Genomic DNA, 25,711 nt, shown 5'->3' with positions numbered 1-25,711 from the left:
GAGCAACAGAGAGAGAGAGAGGCAGAGACACAGGCAGAGGGAGAAGCAGGCTCCATGCAGGGAGCCCGATGTGGGACTCCATCCTGGAACTCCAGGATCACGCCCTGGGCCAAAGGCAGCCGCTCAACCGCTGAGCCACCCAGGTGTCCCAATTCACTCACTTTCAATGCCATATAAGATACCTTTGATAAACATACCACAATTTGTATCTCTTTTCTCCTAACTAATGGACATTCTACTTTTTTCCAATTGTTAGCTATTACCAATGACGCATTGTGACTATTCACAGTACCTGTCACCTGATACGTATGTGAAGCAGTCTGAGATATACAGTAGAAGAAAAAAAATGTTGAATCTATGAATGTTCATTGGTTCTCAGCCTTTGGCTGAGATCAAGCATAGTCTACAAATGTTCTTTATAGAATAATGCCCAATTATTCTCAAAGTGGTTGTGCCAATTTGTAACCCATCTAGCAGTGAATATGAACTCTTGTAGATCCTCATTACGTCTCCATCACTATTTTTCTTAGGCCTCTTGATTTGTACCTTATCACGTACTTGTGGTCATATTTTGCATTTCTTTCTCAGTGAGGAGACTGTATTTATTTTCATGTCTTTGGGCCATTTGTCTTTCTTATTCTGTTTTATGTCCATTTCCCTAGTGAGTTGTATTTTCCTTGTACATTTGTAAAAGTATAGTAATCTTTTGTCATTTACTTTGTTATAAATATATTTTCCCAATTTGTGCCTTATCTTTTTCAATTCTTTAATGTGTCACTTGGTAGAAACAAACATACTTATCTTATGTGATTGATGTATTATTTAAATTTAGCAACTGCATCTTGTTTAAAGACTCCTTCCACATACCAAGATAGGAAAGAAATTATTGTATTTTTCCTTCTAAAAATTGTGCCATTAACATTTCATTCCAGGTGAAGTGATTTTTTGTGTATGGGGTTAATATAGGGATCCACTTTCCTTTTCAAATAAACTGTCCCAGGATTACTTTTTAAATATTCTACTCTTTCTCAAAGATCTTCAATACCACTTTCAAAAGAACATCCAAGTTCCATCTACATGGGCTCTGTTTCCAGCATCTCTATTCTGTTTCCTTGAGTGAATTCTGCACTGTCTTTATTATAAGCTACTTATAAAAAATCTTGATCAGTGGCATGGTAAATGTTCCTCAGTTTGTAATTCAGGAGTAGAGTGACTTATTCTTGGCCTTCTACCCTTCCATATACACTTTAGATATGGTTTGTCTAAATACCATATGCAAAAATACCATCAGGCTTTTACTGAAATTATGCTGAATCAGTAAATCAATTTGAGAAGAAGTTAACATTCATAATATTTAGTCTTTGTCGCCTTTAATGTGATATTTGTCTTATTTTATTTGGGTCTTGTGCTTGCACAATTTTCTCAACGCAGGAATTTTCAACATAATCATATTTGAAAATTTAGTCATTTTGCTTCTTCATTTTTAATCTGTATATCTTATCTTTTTCTTATTGGCTAGGACCTCAAGAATGATGCTGAACACAAGAATTGTTGAGAGCAGACATCCTTGCCTTGTACCTGATTTCAGGAGGAAAGCATTCACTCTTACTCAGTATAATATTAACTATTTCTTATAGTTAGGCAACTATAAAAGACAACTAAAGATGCCCTTTACCAGACTGAAGAAATTCCCTCTCATTCCTAGTTTGCTGAGAGTTTTTTTAAAACATGAATTGATGTTGAATTTAGTCAAATGACTTTTATTACATCCGTTGAGATTATCAAATGGGTTTTCTTCTTTAGCCTATTGATATAGTAAATTATATTAATTGATTTTTGAATACTGAATTAGCCTTGGATTACCAGTATAAATCACACTTGGACATGATGTAGTATTTCTTTTACACTGTATATTGTTGAATTCATTGTTAGGATTTTGTTAAGGAATTTTTTGGGTTATGCGTCTATGTTCATGAGGGATATCGGTCTGCAGTTTCCTTATAGTGTCATTATCTGATTTTAGTATCAGATTAATGCTGCTGCTGTGAATTGGAAAGTGTGATATCTTTGGTTTTCTGAAAGAGTTTAAATATAATGGGTATTATTTCTTCTAAACATGTTTGGTAGAATTCACCAGTAAAACCATTCGGGCATACAGTTTTACTTGTTGAGAACATTTTAAATTATGAATTCGATTTTTTCCATAAATATAGCAGTATCAGTTTAATCTAATTCTTCTTGAATGAACTCTAGTAGTTTGTATCTTTACAGGAATTTATTTAAGCTATGTTGTCAAATTTACGGAAGTAAAATTTTTCTTAATATTTAAGATTCTCCTTTTAACACCTGCAGGATATGTGGTAAATTCACCTCTTTCATTCCTGATGTTGAAATTTGTACCTTTTTTTTCATGCTCAATTTGGCTAGAGGTTTATCAATTTTGTCACTCTTTTTAAAGGACCAGTTTTTAGTTTCATTAATTTCTCGGTTTTTTAAATTTTTTTTCAGGGGGCAGGGCATGGAGGGAAATAGGGACACAGGGAGAGAGAGAATCTTAAGCAGGCACCATGCCTAGCACAAAGCCCAGTGTGGGGCTTGATCTCATAACCTTGATATCATGACCCAAGCTGTGATCAAGAGTTGGACACAACCAACTGAGCCACTCGGATACCCTGATTTCTCTGTTTTTGATTTCTACTTTTGCCTTTACTATTTCCTTTCTTCTGCTTGCTTTAGGTTTAATTTGCCTTTCATTTTCTAATTTCTTAGGGTAGAAGCTTGGATCACGGATTTTGAGAATTTTTTTTTCTTTCCAAATATAAGCATTTAATAATACTAACCACTTATCTCTAAACACTAGTACTTCAGCTGCATCCTATAAATTTTGACATGTGTTTTCATTTTTGTTCAATTAAAAATCTTTGGACCACTCATTACTTAAAGGTGAGCTGTTTAATTTCCATATATTTTGGCATATTACAAATATCTTTCTGTTACTAAGTTCTAGTTTCATTTAACTAGTGACAAACAACATTTTCAATTCTCCTAAATTTGTTAAGAGTTTTCTTTATAGGCGAGAAAATGGTCTATCTTATTCTGTGTGCACTTGAAAGCACATTTACTCTGCTGTTGTTGAATGGAATGTTCCATATATGTCAATCAGGTCCAGCTGGTCAATGCTGTTCATGTCATCTATGTCCTCCTGACTGATTATTTGTCTATAGGCCCTACCAGTATTCAGAAGGGTGTTGAAGTCTCAGCTGCATTGGTGGATTTGTCTATTTCTCTTTTCTGTTCTATCAGTTTTTGCTTTAAGTATTTTGAATATCTCTTTATGGGTTTATAGACATAAGGATTGTAATGACTTTCTGGGAATTAACCCTCTGAATGTTATATTTTCTTTTTTAATACCTGCATTAAATTCCTTACTTGCATTAAATACTATTAATGTTGCTGCTCCCATTTTCTTTTGATTAGTATGTGCAGAATATTTCTTTTTCATTCCTTTCACTTTTAGCTTCTCTGAATCTTCATATTTTAAGTGGGTTTCTTATAGTCAGCATCTAAGTGGGTCTTGCTTTTTTATCCATTCTGACTACCTTTATATTTTAATTGATGTATTTAGACAAGGTTTTGGCATACTTTTCTCTGTAGAGTCAAATAGTAAATACATTAGAGTTTGTGGGTCATATGGAGAACCCACAGCAACTACTCAACTGTGTCATTGTAGTGAAAAAACAGCCACAGACACAATGTAAAAGATGAATATGGCTCTCTTCCAATAAAACTATATATGGACAATTTTCATATCACTTTTGGAATATCCTTCTTTTGATGTTTTCCAACCATTTAAAAATGTAAAAACCATTCTTATATAATGGGCCATACAAAAAGTGGACGCTTATTCTACACTACTGGTCAAAACCACTCTTCTGTTTAAAATTAAAAGCCTTCAGAGGCTTTCTATTGCTCTTAGGAGAAAATCTAAACTCCTTAAAACATTATCTGTTTCTCAGCTCTCCTTGCCTTACACCCTAACCTCCAGATAGGACAAATAAATTTACATTATATTTCAGGCTCTTTTCTAGCTTCTAAGGTTTTACTTCACCTGGACTGCTCTTTCTTGCCCTTTTTTGTATGCGACATTCCTGCATATCTCTTAAGATTCTGTTTATGCATTTACTTCTGCTGTAAAAGTCCCGTTATGTACTAAGCACATCATTCTAAAACAACACTATCATACGGTCTCCCTCACCATTGTGCTTGGTACAGCAAAGATACTCATGAATGAATGAATGGATACTTTTAAATACAAGAGGAAACTGAATGTGTGCAAATATTTACAATAATAACAGTCAAATTCCCACACATCGTTGTTTTTAATGGTCCTCAGCATGCATTTTAACCAAACTGGTTTTAGAAAAAAATCTTCATTCTCAAAAAAACTGAAAGCATGTTCTTAATTACTAAGTGTCCCTTAGACTTTGATATTAAACTATTATGTAACAAGCTCAGAAGACTGTGCTAGCCCAATATGTCAATAAGCAAGAAAAAATAAGTTAAGACAACAAGCAAAGAAAACACTTCCTCTAATAAAAAAAGTCTCTTCTTGGGCAGCCGAGGTGGCTCAGCAATTTAGCACTGTCTTCAGCCCAGGGCGTGATCCTGGAGACCTGGGATCGAGTCCCATGTCAGGCTATCTGCATGGAGCCTGCTTCTCCCCCTGTCTCTCTGTCTCTCATAATAAAATCTTTAAAAAAAAAAGATTTTAAAAAGTCTCTTCTTAAGGAAAAGGCACAAATATAGATAATTCCTAACAGGAATCTTCCTTTGAAAGAGGAAAACTCACTCCTGAATCTAAGAATAAATGTAAAACTTAATTTTTGTCAATTCTTACTTAAATTTCAAAGAATGACTAGTAATCTATAATACTTAAAAAAAGAAAGATCCCAAAGAAAGAAGGAGCTTTCACTGCAAACCTAGAAAAACATTCATCTCCACTGACAAAGATTTCTGCTCACAGTCTCAACATATCAGTATATCAGGTTATAACTCTATGGATATAAGCAGCAGTGACGGGGAATAAGATAGAATAAAGAACAAATTTTTTTTTTTAAGAACAAAATTTTTTATACAACCACCTTTGGTGTTCAGTTTTAAACCAAAAAAATACTTTACTGAAACAAAAACAGACACATTCAGCAGCTAAATTTTAATAACACTTGTTTTTTGTTTTCAGGTATCTGCCATTTTTTTGTTTGTTTGTTTGTTTTTTGTTAAGACTGCTGTGTACTTTTTGGCTAGTTCCAAATTAGAGAAAAATTCTGAAGTAGGATTTAAAAAGGACTCCTGAATATTTTTAAAACTCTACATTCAGGTATTCATTTTCAAAAGATTTAACATTTTTGTGTAGAATATCTCTGTCTCCTAATGAAAATGTAAACCTATATTTGAGAAATAAATGGCTTGTGTTGGAAGACTGAGTGAAAATTTTCTGGCTTAGTAGGAAACAAATGCATATAGCCAAAATCTCAAATCTAAGCATCTGTGACTTAAAACTAGCAGTATTTCTTTTATTGAGGTATGTTACCATATGATACATTCTAATTTTAAAATACTTTCAAATATAGTACATGGTACTTCTTATTTAAAATTAAACCCCAGAGGGGAATCTGGCTGGCTCAGTCAGTAGAGCATGCAACTCTTGATCTCAGGGTTGTAAATCTGAGCTTCACGCTGGGTGTAGAGATTACTTAAAAATAAAAAAATAAAAAAATAATTGAAAAAATTAAACCTCAGAAATATATCTCATGAGTACAGTATGTTCAATGAAGCTGAAACAATAAACACAAGAGTTTATACCCAAAAGAGGCAAAAGAAAGCTGTCAACCTATATAAAATATACTATAAGTTAAAGAGACTATAGAACTATTAATATACTATATGTTAACTAAATTGAATTTAAATTAAAAAAGAGACTGCAGAAAATCTACCTGAAAACTGTTTTCATGTTGACGAATCATCTAATTCTGAGACTGTCAAAAAATAGACTTATTGACTACTCCAAGAGAAAAACTTTTAATAAGAAAAGCTGACAGCATTCCCTCCAATTCTATGTCCATAATACAATCAGTAAATGATGGGGCATCCAATCAGTAAAAATTTTAGGTGGCTCTTCCAAATATAGCTTTTAAAAAGTCTGCATACAAGAAAGATATGTAGGCTTAAAGCCTTAAGTGAAAAGAATATATACATATGCAAAGAGATTGACAGAATACATGTACATATTAACAACTGGTTGGTTCTGTGAGGTTGAATTAGGAGTGATTATTTTTTTCTTCATAAACTTCTGCATTTTCCACATTTTCTAAATTGAATATGTAATGATTATACTTTAAAATCCTACATAATATCTATTATAGAATAATTGTAGAATAACTTTAGGATAACACTATAACATCTTAAAATACATTACACACGCATTATATTTTAAATAATTCACTATGCTAAAACATCAATGAGATACATGTACTGAAAAGGTGATTTTTTTTAAACAAGTAAATCAGTGGCATCTTTGGCATCAATGGTACTCTACGAAGTTATGAAATTACTCTCCTAACACTTAATAATATTATGTTAAAATTTAATATTTTCAGATCTCCTCATTGGAAATTAATCCAATCTGCAATTATTTATTATATCATCTTTTAAATATAAGTGTCTCAGAAGAAAATAAGCACTATCATAAAAATCTCACTTGGGGCATGAATTAAAATGAATGCCTATAAACAATTCTATCAATTGCCAGCAAAAAAGTCAATTTCAAAAATCAAAACATACTACCTCTGATACTAAACAACCATAATGAAAACAAAAGATACGCAAGCCTTTTCCAATAAAGAACCACATGTCACTGAAACAAGCATTTGAACTTTAAAGTTGCTGAAAAGTTTCAGACCTAACTTTACAATGACCACATCACATTATATCACCCATCTATAGTTTAATACAAAAATATGTCTGAATATTGGTTGTCAAAACATCTCTCGCTATGCCTCTGTCATGGTGTTGATGTAAAATACCACTTCTGTCTCACTCTAGGCAATTTACATATACAAACTTCTTTGGGTTTTTGTAACCTCTCCAGCTCAATGTTTTGTTAAATGAGTCTTTATTGGTAAAAAGACTTCAACTGTCTTTACAAGACTATTAAGTCGTTTAAATGTTTTTAAAACCAGTACTTAAGAGTAGGAAGTTTCTCCCGGGCTGCGTGGTCAGGGAAGTGGTTGGTTAGGATTTGGAGGGACTATCAATGGACACCCAGAAGGACGTTCAACCCCCAAAGCAGCAGCCAATGATATATATCTGCGGAGAATGTCACACAGAAATGAAATAAAATCCAGGGATCCAATCAGATGCAGAGAATGTGGATATAGAATAATGTACAAGAAAAGGACTAAAAGATTGGTGGTTTTTGATGCTCGATGAAACATGGAGTTCAGAGGATTATCTTCGTTTGTACCTGGATTTGCTGTTAATGTTGTATAGCCTTTGATTAGTGTATATATCTTTATGAATACAAATACACATGATTTCATTTTAAAATCCATCTTGTATTTAGGTATCAATAGTTTCTATAAAGAAAAGCTTTTTGTTCAATAATTGATAATAATTTACTTTTATTGTATATATAATCTGACACAGGGTGAAAAAGTGCTTCCTTAAACCACACTTTTAATCAAGGCTTAGAATCTTGTGGGGGCCTTGTTAAAAATGAAGTTTTCTAGGGCTCTTTGAAGATCTGATTAAGTAAGTTCCTTGGAAACTACTGTTTTATATCACCAAGTCTGTAAACTCTCCAGCATCATTTTGTTCTGTGTATACTAATGTACTTAGCATGAATGCATTATTTTGAGTTAAATTTTTCATTTTTCCTTGATATAGGCCTTCTGTATTTGTATATAATGCTTGACTATGTTTTTAAATATTGGCTGAGGGTGGGACGCGCAGGTGGCTCACCAAGTGAGCATCTGTCTTTGGCTCAGGGCGTGATCCCGGAGTCCTGGGATTGAGTCCCAAATCAGGATCCCTGCATGGAACCTGCTTATCCCTCTGCCTATGTTTTTGCCTCTCTTTTTGTGTCTCTCATGAATAAATAAATAAAATCTTAAGTAAATTTTGAAAAAAAAAAACAGTACTTAAGACAATAAGGATTTTTTTAACCCAAACTATTATTTAAGGTTTAAAGTATCACTGATATGCCAGATGAAATATTAAAAATGAGAATACACACAGTATTTTTAAAAATAAAGAAAAGGTGCCAAGAGGAGGAGACAGAAAAAAAAATTCTGGAAGATAAAATAAGATGGTAGAAATAACTCTCTAAATATGGGATCTAACGTGAAAGGTTTCTAGTATGAATCCTAGAAGGGCAAAGTGTATCAATTAGGGTTGGATCAAAGCAACAGAACCCAGTATGGGTGATAAAGAATTTATTGTAAGGGTTACACCTTAGAATAAACTGTGGAGGGATCCCTGGGTGGCGCAGCGGTTTAGCGCCTGCCTTTGGCCCAGGGCGCGATCCTGGAGACCCAGAATCGAATCCCACATCGGGCTCCTGGTGCATGGAGCCTGCTTCTCCCTCTGCCTGTGTCTCTGCCTCTCTCTCTCTCTCTCTCTGTGTGACTATCATAAATAAATAAAAATTTAATAAATAAATAAATAAATAAATAAACTGTGGAGGCTGTTGGAGCAGTAGGTACAGGCTGTTGCCTCTGAATCTAATCTTGAGCCTGAAGTCACTACAGGTCAACCTGACCAGCAGTCAGGAAGGGAACTGGATAAACAGAGGAGCAAAAACAAATTGGAACCTATGAGGATGAGCTAGAATTGATAAAGACAACTGAAATCTACAAGAACAAACTGGATTCTGAGAGGACAACAGAAACTGGCAATGACAAACTGGAACTCACACCTGCTCTCACCAACTTTAACCTTGATGCCAAAGGTGAGCTATGTACAAGTGGACAAGTACTCAGAGACAATGAAGGGAGAAATCTGGCAGGAGCTAAAGGAACTGCTGATCCTCGTGCAATCCCACACCTACAAGGTAAGCTAACAAATCAGTGATACTGTAAGAGAGTTGACACAGTGTCTGGTACTCAGCACTGGCCCTCAGAGAGACAAAAAGCATGCCTGCCACTTCCTTGTGTCTCTTGTGACCACTACTAACTAAAACAATACAGGGAACAAAATCTGGGGAAACATTCCAGATTAGCCAAGCAGACCTAGTATACCACCACCTGAGACAGAAAACAGATCAGTACGTCCACATAACCTTGAACTATTACAAAGGTATAAAGAGTGAAGAAGGACAGCTAGACAGACTGGTAAATCAGTGGTAAATAGGTCTAAGGAAATTCCTTTTCTTCTACAATGGGCAGGGGATTCAGTTATAGCCTGCCTAGGTACCCATGTTTGAAGCCTGACTTGACAACATGCCACCAATACTCTATAGTTAGGGTGAGAGATACTGCAAGCCTTTAGGTCCATCCTCACATTCAAGGTAACAACTGCTGAGAAAATCCAACATTAACTATCATCATAAATTTAAAAACCCAGATCAGCTACTAATACAATTCTATCTTTATATTTTAATAGGAATAAGCAAGCATCCACAGATCATAAGGAATCAAAAACATGAAAGTGAGGCCACAGAGCTATTGGCTCTCAAGAAAATAGTAAATAAAGAAAATGAAGTACAAAAAAGAAAAAAAAATGCATGCATCCTGTCCTCTTCATCTCCAGTTGCTTCCTGTCAGGCAGCTGGGGCTGCTGCTGCTAATTCTGCTTTCACTTCAGCATCATGGCAGAGACAATGGCTGCAGTGGGATACAGAGGGCAGTGAAGAAGGCTGGGCTCATCTAAGATGGTAATCTCCTGTATTTGATAAGGATTGAGTTATACAGGTGTGTGAACTGTCAAAATCAACAAATGGTACTTTTGAGATTTTTTTCATTTCACTGTAAGTAAATCTCACCACCAAAAAAATTAAATTCTAGGTAATGACATGCACAATGAAATGTTTAGGTGTTAAAAGCACTGTCAGCAACTACTTATTTTGAGATGCTCCAAAAAAGTAGATGAACTTCTAGACTGATAGAGGGATGGATAGATGGACAAATTTGTGATAAAGCATTATACCAAAATATCCATTGCAAACTCTAGATCAGGGGTCAGCAAACTATATAGCCTGTAGGCCACATCCTCTGGTCTGCCACCTATTTTTGTTATGGCCCATGAGCTAATATCAGGTTTTATATTTCTTAAAAGTTGAAAATAAATGACTAACCTATGACATGAATGTGAATTCTGAAATACAAATTTCAATGTCCAAAAAGTCTGATTGGAACACAGCCACATTTATTCACTTACATACTGTCCACGGCTGGTTTTGCACTATAATAGGACAGTTGAATAGTTGTAACAGATACTGTATGGCTTGCAAAACCTAAAATATCTACTATCTGGATCTTTTCAAAAAAGTTTGCCAATCTCTGCTCTCGGCAATGAGTATACAAATGTTTAATTCTTTCAATTTTTCTGTGTGTTTGAAAATATAATAGAATGCAAAAAGTATATAATAAAATCAGTATCTTAGCTGACTCTACATTGGCCCATTGGGAGGTTAAGGGACTTAACCTGAGGTTAATCTGACTTAAGTGCTGTAGGCAGCTTTTCTAAAACCTACCCAGAAGAAAAAAATCATGTGTTTAAGAATCTCAAATGGAGAGAAAAATAGCACCAAGACTCTTCTAAAGCTGAGAATCCTAAAGAGATGCCCCTGTCCATTAAAACTGGGCAACAGCCAGTGAAAGTATCAAGGCAAACTGACATCATATGAAGTCTTAGGTCAAAGAAAGAAAACAGACATCCATAAGAAATCAAAACATCAAGCCTTCCTCCACTCTTTCTCAGTTGAAGACTGGTAGCTTCCAAGGGCTGCCATTTTTTTTTTATAAATTTATTTTTTATTGGTGTTCAATTTACCAACATACAGAATAACACCCAGTGCTCATCCCGTCAAGTGCCCCCCTCAGTGCCCGTCACCCATTCACCCCCACCCCCTGCCCTCCTCCTCTTCCACCACCCCTAGTTAGTTTCCCAGAGTTAGGAGTCTTTATGTTCTGTCTCCCTTTCTGATATTTCCCACACATTTCTTCTCCCTTCCCTTATATTCCCTTTCACTATTATTTATATTCCCCAAATGAATGAGAACATATAATGTTTGTCCTTCTCCGATTGACTTACTCCACTTAGCATAATACCCTCCAGTTCCATCCACGTTGAAGCAAATGGTGGGTATTTGTCGTTTCTAATGGCTGAGTAATATTCCATTGTATACATAAACCACATCTTCTTTATCCATTCATCCCATTAAAAAGGTATCACAATCTAGGTTGCTTAAAACAAGAGAAATTTATTCTCTCACAATTCTGGAGGCTAGAGGTCAGAAATCAAAGTATTGGCAGGGCTGTGCTTCCTCTGAAGGCTATAGGGAAGAATTGTGCCTTGTCTCTTCCTAACTTCTTGAGGTTTCCAGCAAACCTTGGCACTCTTTGGCTTATAGCTGTATCACTGCAAGCTCTGACTCCATCTTCACATGGCTTTCTTCCTTATTTTCCTGTGTCTCTGTTTAAATTTCTCTTCCTTAAAAGATACATCATTGGGGACGCCTGGGTGGCTCAGTGGTTGGGCATCTGCCTTTGGCTCAGGGTGTGATCCTGTGGTCTGGGATCCAGTCCCACGTTGGGCTCCTTGTGGGAAGCCTGCTTCTCCTTCTGCCTATCTCTCTCTCTCTGTCTCTCATGAATGAATAAATAAACTTTAAAAACTTTAAAAAAAAAAAGATACGTCATTGGATTTAAAGTAAACCCTACTCAAGTATGACTCACTTGATTATACCTGCAAAGACCCCACATCTATGTAAGGTAATACTTACAGTTACTGAAGGTCAGGATTTCAATTTATCTTTTTGGGAGAAAACAATTTAACCCACAACAAAGGCTATTCTATTTCACTAAGAAACTGAAACAGTCAAGAAACCTTCTACATGTGTCACCAAATCTGTACGTCAAATATGGTAGAAGAGGTGTGCCTGGCTGGCGCAGTCAGTTAAGCTTCCAACTCTTGATTTTGGCTCAGGTCACGACCTCAAGGTCATGAGACTGAGTCCTGCGTCAGGCTCCGCACTGGGAGTGAAGCTTGCCTATGATTCTCTCTCTCCCCCTGCCCCAGCCTCCCTCACCCCCACTCACATCCGTGCACTCACATTCAAGCTACTCTCTCCTCTCTCAAAAAAAAAAAAAAAAAAAAGGAAAACTCCTCAGAAGAATAACCTATACTTATTGATTCCAATCTGGCTTTTGTCCTCAGCACTTCACCAAAATTGATCTTATCAAGATAAATAATGAGGGCAGCCCCGGTGCTTCAGCGGTTTAGTGTCGCCTTCACCCCAGGGTGTGATCCTGGAGACCCGGGATCGAGTCCTATGTCAGGCTCCCTGCATGGAGCCTGCTTCTCCCTCTGCCTGTGTCTTTGCCTCTCTCTCTCTCTCTCTCTCTCCTCTCTCTCTGTCTCTCATGAATAAATAAAATCTTGTAAAAAAAAAAAGATAAATAATGAAAAGCTGCTAATCTAATAGTCAGTTATTGATATTACTTACCTATCAGTAGCACTTGAAGTAGCTGATTCCTCCCTCCTTGGAACATATTCTTCAACTAGCATCCAGAATATCATACTCAATACCAAAACTAGATAAGTAACATTTCTTTGAAATGTTCTAGAAGTACACTGAGATGCAGGACTTTAAGGCATTCTTTGAAATAACATCAATGTAGAATATCAGCAAAGTTACAGGATACAAGGTTAATATAAAAAACATCAACAGCTATATTCAAGTGATGAGCAACTGAAATTTGAAATTAAAAACATAATACCATTTACATTAGTAACCACCCCCAAATGAAGTCCTTAGGTATAAATCTAATAAAAAATGTGCAAGATCTATACCTTGTAGAGAAAATGTATATGTGGAGGAAAACTACAAATCTCTCATGAACAAAATTAAGTAAGAGTTAAATAAATGGAGAGATATTCCATGTTAATGGATAGGAAGACTCAATATTGTCAAGATGTCAATTCTATCCAACTTGATCTATAGATTCATTGCAAACTCAATGAAAATCCCAGCAAGCTATTATGTGCATATTGACAAACTGATTCTAAAAAGTTTACATAGAGGGATGCCTGGGTGGCTCAGTGGTTAAGCGTCTGTCTTCAGCCCAGGGCATGATCCTGGAGTCCCAGGACTGAGTCCCACATCAGGCTCCCTGCATGGAGCCTACTTCTTTCTCTCTGCCTAAGTCTCTGCCTCTCTCTCATTTTGCCTCTCATTAATAAATAGAATCTTAAAAAAATAAATAAATAAAGTTTACATAGAGAGACAAAAGGCCCAAAATAGCCAAAACAATATTGAAGGAGAAAAGCAAAGTAAGAGAACTGACACTACTCAAATTCAAGACTTATTATAAAACTCCAGTAATCAAGACACTCTGGTATGGCAAAAAAAGAGAAAAAATGACAGATAGATCAATGAAATAAAAGAGAAAGCCAGAAATAGGCTCATATAAATAGAGTCAACTTATCTTTAACAAAAAACCAAAGACAGTCTTTTCAATAAATGGTGCTAGAACAAGTAGACATCCATATGCAAAAATAAATGGATCTAGATACAGACTTTATGTTCTTCACAAAAATTAATTCAAAACAGATCACAGACCTAAATGTAAAGCACAAAACTATAAAACTCCTATAAGATAACATAAAAGAAAACTGAGATGGTAAGTTTCTAGATACAACACCAAAGGCACAATCCATGAAAAAAAATGGTAAGTCAGACTTCATTAAAATTAAAAACTTCTACTCTGGGAAGCACAATGTCAAAAGAATGAGTAGACAAGTCCCCACACTAGCAGAAAATACTTGCAAAAGATACATCTGATAAAGTAATGTTATCCAAAGTATACAAAAAACTCTTAAAATTCAATAATAAGAAAACAAATATAAAAATGGACCAAAGACTATAACAGACACCTCATCAAAGAAGATATACAGATGGCAAATGGCATATGAAAGTATGTTCCACATCATATATCAATAGGAAAACACACATTAAATCATGATACCACTGTAACCTATTAGAATGGGCAACACCAAATTTTGGTAAGAATGTGGAACAACAGGAGCTCTCAATCATTGCTATTGTGAATGCAAAATAGTACAGCCCCTTTAGAAGACAGTTTGACAGTTTCTTACAAAACTAAACATACTCTTGATCCAGCAATCGTGCTCTTTAGTATTTACTTGAATGAGCTGAAAACAAGTCCACAAAAAAAACCTGCACACCAATGTTTTTAACAGCTTTATTTATAATTGCTAAAACTTAAAAATAACCATTCAGTAGGTTAATAGAAATAGACTGCATTAAAATGAATGAGCTATCAAGGTATGAAAAGACATGGAGGCGATTTAATGCATATTACTAAGTAAAAGAAGCTAATCTGAAAACACCGCATACTGTATGACAAACTATATGACATTCTTGAAAAGAAAAAACTATGGAGACAGTAAAAACATCAGTGGTTGCCAGAAGTTGGGCAGAGGGGTCGGGGGGTGGAGGAAAAGGTAAAGCACAGAATATTTTCAGGGCAGTAAAAATAATCTGTATAATAACCACAATGATGGACCAATGTCATTATATATTGCACAAACCCAGAGAATGTATAATATACCAAGAATGAATCAGGGAACTATGGACTTTGAGTGATACATGTCAGTGTAGGTTTGTCAAATGTAACAAATGTACCACACTGATGGGGTGTTAATAATGGGAGAAGCAACGCATGTGTGAGATATATGGTAGGGTATATGGGAAATCTCTGTATCTTCACTTCAATTTTGCTGTGAACCTTAAACTGCTCTTTAAAAAAAAAATGTCTTTTTTAAAAAAGATTTTATTTATTTATTTATTTATTTATTTATTTATTTATTTATTTATTTATTTAACAGAAAGAGAGAGTGAGCACAAGCAAGGGGAGCAGCAAGCAGAGGGAGAAGGAGAAGCAGGCTCCCCACTGAGCAGGAACTTGACAGGGGCTGGATCCCAGAATGCTGGGATCATGACCTGAGCTAAATAAAGGCAGATGCTTAACCAAATGAGCCAACCCAGGTGCCGCCAAAAATCAGTCGTGATGGTAATATATTTAAAAAAAAAAAAAAAAAAAAAAAGACCATCAGCAAGAGTCAATTGATTCTGGAATTAAATAAACTTGCTGGATATTACTTAAATTAAAGACTGAAACCCAAATAAAAACTATGTCAACAAATGCCATTTTCCTGAAATACTTCATAGTAATTCAATACAGATCGTTCCATTTCAAAAGCAAATATGAGCAAATTCAATTTCTAGCCTCATGAAGAGCACTCAAGATCCTATATCAAAGTTTTGTGTGTATGTGTGTACACATTCAATTCAATAGGAAGAATTCTTAGAGAAAGCCAAATTTGATCTACATACATTTTTTTCAAGATCTTGATGAATCTGGCATTATAGGAGGATCAACAGAAGCTTCTAATCTCCAGCAAAGTTCTTGGTTCTAATAGATCCTGGCAGTTTTGGGGGTTTTGATTTTTTAATTTCCCACATGTATACAAAGTTCTGTGGCAAGAAAAATATGACAGTATGATAGAGTTGATTCAATTCTAAGCAATACATAAGTGACTATCCTCATAGGATATCACTACTTTTCCCCTTCCACTCCCCCTCAACACCTTATATTCTAGTAGTGAAATATAAAAGAAAAAGAAATTAAAGCTTAGGTTAAAGACTAGATTTCAAGTTTCACACTGACTTTAGCTTAAGTTAATTTATGACTATCATATTAGCCTCGTATCTATTTTCTCTAGAGATTTAAACTTGAGATAACATTCAAACTGATGAGGACAAAAATTTGCCTGATTGCTGCTTCAACCTGGAGACCCTCTCTCTTTAACATCCCCATCTTTTGAAAAAATTCCTGTTAAGACTCCATAAAGATTCAGTACAAAGAGCCTTACTGGGGAAGAGAGGACAGAGCAGAATTCATCCTCTTCTTAGCCTCAGGTTATCATCTGAGCCAATCTGATAGGAATCCTGCACAATTCCAGAAGAAACCTTGGAGAAGAATCTCTGAGGAGAGGAACCTGGCATGAAACCTCAATAGAATGAAGGCCATGAGGAAAAAAAGTAAATGAACTCATAAAACCCCAAACAATACTTCATCAATATCTATGACTTTCTTATTTCAGAGTCTTCACATAGTACTGATCCTTTACCTTGATCCCCATTTAATATCCCACCCTCCTCTGCCTGCCCATACATCCAGTCTCATAAATCCAACCTTCCTCGAAATTTCATGGCCATATCTTGAAAAGTATCAGGTCTTTAAGGGTAGACCATATCTTACTCTTCTTGTGTTCCTAGTGTTTAGTATGATTCCTAGGCAAAGCAGGCCCTTAACAGATGTTTGCTGAATAAAAGCATACTACCATATTGCACTGATGAGATGACAGTCATGTTATTCAATAGTTAGTCAAAATATTTGGCTGACCTTTAAAGTGCTTAGTTATTAGTATTAGTCTTAGTAATCTTTATTCTCAAGATTATGACTAATGACATTATTTTCACCCTATGGGTAACAACAGTACTTCAGAAGTTTGGATTTTCAAGGCCACTTCCTTAAAAATTTTGTATATTTTTTAATCATCAATAGCATGTCCTTCTCCTTGTTTTCCATGAAATTAAGATATGCATGGTGTAAGAAAACAGCTCAGCCTCATGGTCCAAATGAATAGATTCTCTATAGATCTGATATTCTGAAATAAACTGATCTATTTTTGAGCTTCTCTATTTCTAGTTTTGAAATTCTCTTCATTAAAACATCTAACACAGAACACTGATAAATATAATCTATATTTTATTTGATATGCAAACTGTAAAATACAAAACATTTTGAAGATATAAAATACTTGAAGACTTAAAACCCTTCTGAAAGTACTATCTTCCAGGTATGAGAGAATACCTGGGACAAGATTTTCCTCCTGCCACAAACCACCAGAGAATTGGACAAAATATATAAAGCAGACATTGAACATCAGGCTGGATGATCCCTGAAAGATGAGATACAAATAAATGACTTTATAGTCACTCTGACATTCTACCTGGAGATACTTTCTGGACCACACAAAGGCAAAGAACTAAAGGCAAGCACCACTAGTCCGTGACTGGGGAAAACTGAGAACACAGTTCAAATAAGGGAAGCACTTGAGACTCTGTGAAGCAGAGTACTGGAAAGGACAACTCTACAAAGATAAAAAGGTCCAGAAATCTTTATAAGGGTCTCTTTGAGCCTGTTCTTGATTAAGCTACACGTATACAGAGTAAAACTCCATGAGGCTGGGCAAAGAGGAACTAGAAAAACTCCCAGAATGCAAACAGACCTGGGAAATATTCAACTTCCTACAAACTACAGAGGAAGGTACTCATGGAATACCCAAGCATTCAGTGGAGAACACAAAAGGATAACATCTTAGGAATGGAAATAAACTAGCCCTAGAGATAGGCACTCTAACAAAGCTCAAAGACTAGCAAGCTACAGATAATTTAAGTGCCTATCAAAGTACAAAAGATAATAACAAAGTACAACACTCAAGAATGTCCAGAGCCCAAAACAAACAAAAAAGTTTGAAGTCTAATAAGAGAAATATTAGCTATATAAACAATAAAATCTGAGCAAGCTCAGGGGGAAAAGAATCAGAGAAACAGATGCAGAAATAATAAAAATCATGGGTTAATTATCAAGTACTAACAAAAAATTTACTAGAGAGATTCAATAGCAGATTCAAGCAGGCAGGAAAAACAATTGTGAACTTGAGATAGGTCAATTGAGATTATTCATAATCAAACTGTAATAGAAAAAAAATTTTTTTAAAAAGAAAAAAGAAAAAAATTACTGTCTCCACAGATACAGTTGCATTTCACAAAATCCAATACTCTTCCATGATAACAACATGACAGAGATAGCTGCTCTCATCATTTTTGTTCAATGGAAGTTCTAGCTACAGCAATTAGGCAAGAAAATGAATTAAAAGCCATCTACATTGGAAAGGAAAAAGTAAAATTATCTCTACCTAGAGATGACATGATTTTCATAAGTTGAAAATCTTAAAGAATCCACACTCTAATGTAAGACTATTAGAACTAATAAACTAGTTCAGCAAGGTTGCAGAATATAAGATCAATATACAAAATCATCTGCATTTCTATACACTGGCAATAAACATGAAATTAAGAAAATGAAATTAAGAAAGGATTTCAATTAATAATAGGATACAATAGCACTAAAAAGAACAAAATACGAATAAATTTAACAAGTGTAAATTTTATTCTCTGAAAACTATACAACATTGTTAAATGAAATTAAAGAAAAACTAAATAAATGGAAAAACTTCTCATGCTCATAGATTGGAAGACTTAACATGGCTAAGATGGCATTACTCCCCAATTAATCTATGGATTCAACATAATATGTACCAAATTTCCAGTTGATTTCTTTGCAGCAAATGAGAAGTAGATCCTAAATTCATACGGAAATGCAAGGAACTCAGAATAGTCAAAACAATCTTGAAAAAGAAGAAAATAAGAGGAATCACACTTCTTGATTTCAAACGTACTACAAAGCTATGTGGTAATACTCAACGTGGTACTGCCATAAGGACAGACATAAAGATCAATGAAATGCAAGTGAGAGTCCAGAAATAAATCCATACATCTATGGTCAACTGACAGTCACAAGTGCCAAGACCATTGGAAAAGAATATTTTCAGAATATTATGCTGGGACATACGCAAAAATAATCTCAACTCCTATTCACATAATATAAAAACTTATTCAAAATGGATTAAAGACCTAAGCCAAAGAGCAAAAACCATAAAACTCTTAGAAGAAAACATAGGTACAAATCTTCATGACCCTGGAGAGGGCAACAATTTCTTAGATATAACACTTAAAGTGCAAACAACCAAAGAAAAAAATAGATAAAACAGATTTCATCAAAGTTTAAAACTTATGTGTATCAAATGGCATTACCAAGAAAATAAAAAAGTAAACTGCGGGAATCAGAGACTTATAAATCACAGATCTGATAAAGGTACAATATCCTATAAAGATCACTAACAACTCAGTAATAAAAAGTCAACCCAATTTAAAAAGTGGACAAATGATTTGAATATACATTTCTCCAACGATAAGCAAATACACATTAAGTACATGAAAAGATACCTAACATCATTAATCATTATGGAAATGCAAATCAAAAACACAATGAACTATCGCTTCACACACATTAGCATGGTTATTTTTTAAAAAGGGTACAATAATAGTAAGGATATAGAGAAATTGCAGCCCTCTTACAATGCTGATAGAAATGTTAAAGGGGGCAGCTGCTATAGAAAACAGCTTGACAGTTCCTCAAACAGTTCCTCAAATATGACCCAGCAATTCCATTCCTAGGTATGTTCCCAAGAAAAATGAAAACTTCTGTCTATACAAAAACTTATGCACAAATGTTCATAACAGCATTATATATAATAGCCAAAATTTAGAAACAACCCAGTGTCCATCACCTGATGAATAAATGAACAAAATGTGGTGAGGTATATCCATACAATGAAAAGAAAGGAAGTAGTGATACACATCATAACAGAGTACCTTGAAAACATCATTACAAGTGAAAAACCCAGACACAAAAGGCCATGTATTTCACGATTCCATTTGTAAGAAATTCTCAGAATAAGCAAACCCATAGAGATAAAAAATAGATTAGTATTTGCCAGGGGTTAGGAATGGGGGAGAGAGGGAAGAAGGGAAAAAGAGCAGTGACCACTAATGGGCAAAGAGTTTCTTTTTGGGGGTAACAAGTATGTTCTGTAATTAGATAGTGGTGATGGTTGCATAACCTAGTGAACATACCAAAAACTATTTACTTTAAAATGGTGACTCTTATAGTATATGAATTATTTCTTAATATAAAAAAAATCCCATAACTATAGTATCTTAAAATTGTAAAAGTATAAAATGGTCAATAGTCTCTTGGAGTGATAAATACATTCTGATTCCTATTTTACCAATCTGAATGAATACATGGACAATAAAACTTTAAATAATGCATTCAAAACTCCCAGATCCTCTCTTAATCCTTAAATTTTTCTCCAATTCAAAACCCAGTGAATAATGCCATCAAACACAATTATGTATGTACAATTACTAAAGCACTGACTGTATCTCCACCCATTTCTCTCTCTTTAGCAAGCATATCAAAATATAAAGTAATATATATGTTACATTACATATATGTCACACATTACATATATATCTGCTTCATTATTAAATCATTTGTAATACAGAGCACAACTGATCACATCAAGTGTATCATGCCTGCCTTTATTGTACCTGATCTCTGTGATGATCCACTTGAAAAGACAGCTTTTGTCTCTTCAATAAACAGTATTTGGAAAACTGAACATCTACATGCAAAAGAATGAAAGTCAACTACATTTATACATCACACACAAAAATAAACTCGAAATAAATTAAGGACCTAAATGTGAGACCTGAAACTATAAAAATCCTAGAAGAGAACACAGGCAATAATTTCTCTGACATTGGCCATAACATCTTTCCAGCTATGTTTTTTGAGGTGAGGGAAACAAAAGCAAAAGTAAACTACTGGGACCACATCAAAATAAAAAGCTCCTGCAGAAGAAAGAAAACAATCAATAAAAACTAAAAGACGACCTACTGAATGGGAGGAGATATCTGTAAGTGATATATCTGATAAAGGGTTAGTATCCCAAACATAAAAAGAACTTATACAACTCAATACCAAAAATAAATAAATAATCCAATTAAACAATGGGCAGAAGACAAGAACAGACATTCCTCCAAAGAACTCATTTATATGACCAATAGACACATGAAAAGATGCTCAACATCACTCATCGTCAGGGAAATACATATCAAATCCATAATGAGAGGGGTACTTGGATAGCTTAGTCAGTTGGACATCTGACTCTTGATATTGGCTCAGGTCACTATCTTGGGGTCCTCGGATTGAACCCTGAGCCAGGCTCCCCATTCAAGTGAGGAATCTGCTTTTTTCCTTCTGTCCCTCCCCCTGGTCACATGTGCTATCTAAAATAAATAAATCTTAAAAATAAACCACACTGAGATATCACCTCATAACTGTCAGAATGGCCAAAATCAAAAACACAAGAAACAAGTGTGGGTGAGGATGTAGAGGAAAAGGAACCCTTGTGTACTGTTGGTGGGAATGCAAACTGCCGCAGCCACTGCAAAAAGATAGTAGAGAGGTTCCTCGAAAAATTAAAAATAGAACTACCCTATGATCCAGTAATGGCACTGCTGGGTACTTACCCAAAGAATATGAAAACACTAATTCAAAGGGATGTTTACTACAGCATTATTTATAATAACCAAAATACGGAAGCAGCCTGAGTATCCAACAAAAGATGAATGAATAAAGATGTGGTATATATAGACAATGGATTGATCAGCCATAAAAAAAAATCATGAAATCTTGCCATTTGTGACAATATGAATGGATCTAGAGGATATAATGCTAAGCAAAATGAGCCAGTCAGAGAAAGAAAAATACTGTATGATTTCATTCATGTGTGGAATTTAAGAAACAAAACAAAGAAAATGAGGAAAAAAAGAGACAAAACAAAAAACAGACTCTTAACTACAGAAAACAGAGAGGGTTACTAGAGGGAAGGTGAGGGAGGGATGGGTGAAACAGGTAAAGGGGATTAAGAGTACACTCCTAACTCTGGGATACAAACAATGGGTTGCAGAAGGGGAGGGGAGGATGGTGTAACTGGGTGACCTGCACTAAGTAGGGCACTTGATGGGATAAGCACTGGATGTTATGCTGTATGTTGGCAAATTAAATTAAAAAAAAAAAGGGCAGCCCGGGCGGCTTAGTGGTTTAGTGCCTGCCTTTGGTCCAGGGCGTGAACCTGGAGACCCGGGATCGAGTCCCACATCGGGCTCCCAGCATGGAGCCTGCTTCTCCCTCTGTCTGTGTCTCTGCCTCTCTCTCTCTGTGTGTCTCTCATGAATAAATAAATAAAATCTAAAAAAAAAAAAAAAAAAAAAAAAAAAAGAGCAAAGAGCACACTTGTTTTGATGAGCACTGAGTAATTAATGAATTGCTATATTGTGCCCCTGAAACTAATACAACACTACGAGTTAACTACATTGGAAGAAAAGAGAAAAGAGAAACAACTATTGACACCAAAATCTTTGATCATATGAAGACTGATAGATTATAAGACTAGAGATTCTTCTTAAAAACAATTACTTTTAGTAAATGTCCAGTAGCTTTTTGGACAGGTAGTTCATTTGTATCTCATCATCTACCAAAAGTGACTAAAAACTAATAGTTTCATACATATCACATTTATTAAATTGGAGAAAAATCAATAGAAAAGTATTAGTTCAAAAAGAGGTAAAATAATCAAACTTTTGGAATTAAACCTACCTTTTTTAACTCAGTAAAAAAAAAAGTGCATTTGAATTTTAGATATGCTTCTAAAAGTTGTATGTAATACTGTATTTCTGTAAATCAACTCACTTTCATCCTTCCTCTGGCTTCCATTATAATTTGAGAAGTACTAGAACAGAAAAAAAAGAGGGAGGGCACCATTTACTTTTAGAAGCATTCTTCCTTAATTTGCATAGTATATGCATTTGAATATCCTAATACCAAAAAAAAGTTATTCATAACTTTTATAATCTTTTATAACTTTTATAATCTGATATTTCATCACCATAATAAATTACATTTTTATATACTAAATATTTAAAGCTATGTTAAAAATTTAATTCTGACTCATTTTTGTTTTCAAAAGAGCTCTAATTTTGGTTTTCTCATTAGTAAGTAAAATAATGAAATTAGAAGAGTTCTAGATTCTTCAAGTTACAACTTCCATGATTGAGATTCACTTCTAACATATTAAACATAATGGTTCTGTTTTTTAGTTAACTGTGTCACGCTCATCTCACCAATGTGACTCTGGAGATAGGGCCTTCAAAGAAGTAATAAGGTAAGTCGAGATCCTATGGATGGACCCTAATCCAAAATGACTGGTGTCCTTATAAAAGTTAAGACCCTTAACCGATACCAAAATATTGGGATTGTCCCCTGCGTATTTTCAGACCATAATGCTTTGAAATTAGGACTAAAACACAAGAAGTTTGGAAGGATTTCAAACACATGGAGGTTAAGGACCATCCTGCTAAAAGATGAAAGGGTGAACCAGAAAATTAGAGAAGAATTAAAAAGATTCATGGAAACTAATGAGAATGAAGATACAACCATTCAAAATCTTTGAAATACAGCAAAAGCAGTCCTGAGGCGGAAATACATCGCAATACAAGCATCCATACAAAAACTGGAAAGAACTCAAATACAAAAGCTAACCTTGCACCTAAAGGAGCTGCAGAAAAAAACAGCAGATAGATCCTTCACCCAGCAGAAGAAGAGTGTTAATAAAGATTCGAGCAGAACTCAATGAAATAGAGACCAGAAGAACTGTGGAACAGATTAACAAAACCAGGAGTTGGTTCTTTGAAAGAATTAATAAGATAGATAAACCATTAGCCAGCTTTATTAAAAAGAAGAGAGAAAAGACTCAAATTACTAAAATCATGAATGAGAAAGGAGAGATCACTACCAACACCAAGGAAATACAAATGATTTTAAAAACCTATTATGAGCAGCTATATGCCAATAAATTAGGCAACCTAAAAGAAATGGACGCATTTCTGGAAAACCACAAACTACCAAAACTGGAACAGGAAGAAACAGAAAACCTGAACAGGCCAATAACCAGGGAGGAAATTGAAGCAGTCATCAAAAACCTCCCAAGACACAAAAATCCAAAGCCAGATGGCTTCCCTGGGGAATTCTATCAAATGTTTAAAGAAGAAACCATACCTATTCTACTAAAGCTGTTCAGAAAGATAGAAAGAGATGGAATACTTCCAAACTCATTCTATGAGGCCAGAATCACCTTAATTCCAAAACCAGACAAAGAGCCCACCAAAAAGGAGAATTCTAGACCAATATCCCTGATGAACACGGATGCAAAAATTCTCAACAAGATACTAGCCAATAGGATCCAACAATACATTAAGAAGATTATTCACCATGACCAAGTGGGATTTATCCCTGGGATGCAAGGCTGGTTCAACACTCGTAAAGCAATCAATGTGATTGATCATATCAGCATGAGAAAAAACAAGAACCATATGATCCTCTCAATAGATGCAGAGAAAGCATTTGACAAAATACAGCATCCATTCCTGATCAAAACTCTTCAGAGTGTAGGGATAGAGGGAACATTCCTCAACATCTTAAAAGCCATCTACGAAAAGCCTACAGCAAATAGCATTCTCAATGGGGAAACACTGGGAGCCTTTCCCCTAAGATCAGGAACAAGACAGGGATGTCCACTCACACCACCCCTAAGATCAGGAACAAGACGGGGATGTCCACTCGCACCACTGCTATTCAACATAGTACTAGAAGTCCTAGCCTCAGCAATCAGACAACAAAAATAAATAAAAGGCATTCAAATTGGCAAAGAAGAAGTCAAACTCTCCCTCTTTGCAGATGACATGATACTCTACCTAGAAAACCCAAAAGCATCCACCCCAAGATTGCTAGAACTCATACAGCAATTTGGCAGTGTGGCAGGATACAAAATCAATGCCCAGAAGTCAGTGGCATTTCTATACACTAACAATGAGACTGAAGAAAGAGAAATTAAGGAGTCAATCCCACTTACAATTGCACCCAAAAGCATAAGATACCTAGGAATAAACCTAACCAAAGAGGTAAAGGATCTATCCCCTAAAAACTACAGAAGACTTCTAAAAGAAATTGAGGAAGACACAAAGAGATAGAAAAATATTCCATGCTCATGGATTGGAAGAATTAATATTGTGAAAATGTTAATGTTACCCAGGGCAATTCACACGTTTAATGCAATCCCTATCAAAATATCATGGACTTTCTTCAGAGAGTTGGAACAAATCATCTTAAGATTTGTGTGGAATCAGAAAAGACCCCGAATAGCCAGGGGAATTTTAAAAAAGAAAACCATAGCTGGGGGCATCACAATGCCAGATTTCAGGTTGTACTACAAAGCTGTGGTCATCAAGACAGTGTGGTACTGGCATAAAAACAGACACATACATCAATGGAACAGAATAGGGAATCCAGAAGTGGACCCTCAACTTTATGGTCAACTAATATTCGACAAAGGAGGAAAGACTATCCACTGGAAAAAAGACAGTCTCTTCAATAAATGGTGCTGGGAAAATTGGACATCCACATGCAGAAGAATGAAACTAGACCACTCTCTTTCACCATACACAAAGATAAACTCAAAATCGATGAAAGATCTAAATGTGAGACAAGAGTCCATCAAAATCCTAGAGGAGAACACAGGCAACACCCTTTTT

The 25,711-nt window shown here is 35.2% G+C and overlaps 1 protein-coding gene and 1 pseudogene across 2 annotated transcripts in view; one reads left to right on the top strand and one right to left on the bottom strand.

The window, feature by feature from the left end:
• Positions 1-25,711, bottom strand: part of RAB28 (RAB28, member RAS oncogene family) — a 104,161-nt gene that overhangs the window by 39,783 nt on the left and 38,667 nt on the right. The gene's annotated exons all lie outside the window — the stretch shown is intronic.
• On the top strand, positions 7,268-7,605 carry LOC112919869 (DNA-directed RNA polymerases I, II, and III subunit RPABC4 pseudogene; annotated as a pseudogene).

This window comes from Vulpes vulpes, chromosome 14 (assembly GCF_048418805.1).
Source record: "Vulpes vulpes isolate BD-2025 chromosome 14, VulVul3, whole genome shotgun sequence".
Lineage (NCBI taxonomy): Eukaryota > Metazoa > Chordata > Mammalia > Carnivora > Canidae > Vulpes > Vulpes vulpes.
The sequence above is the reverse complement of the archived record's forward strand: the minus strand, read 5'-3'. Positions and strand labels throughout refer to the sequence as shown.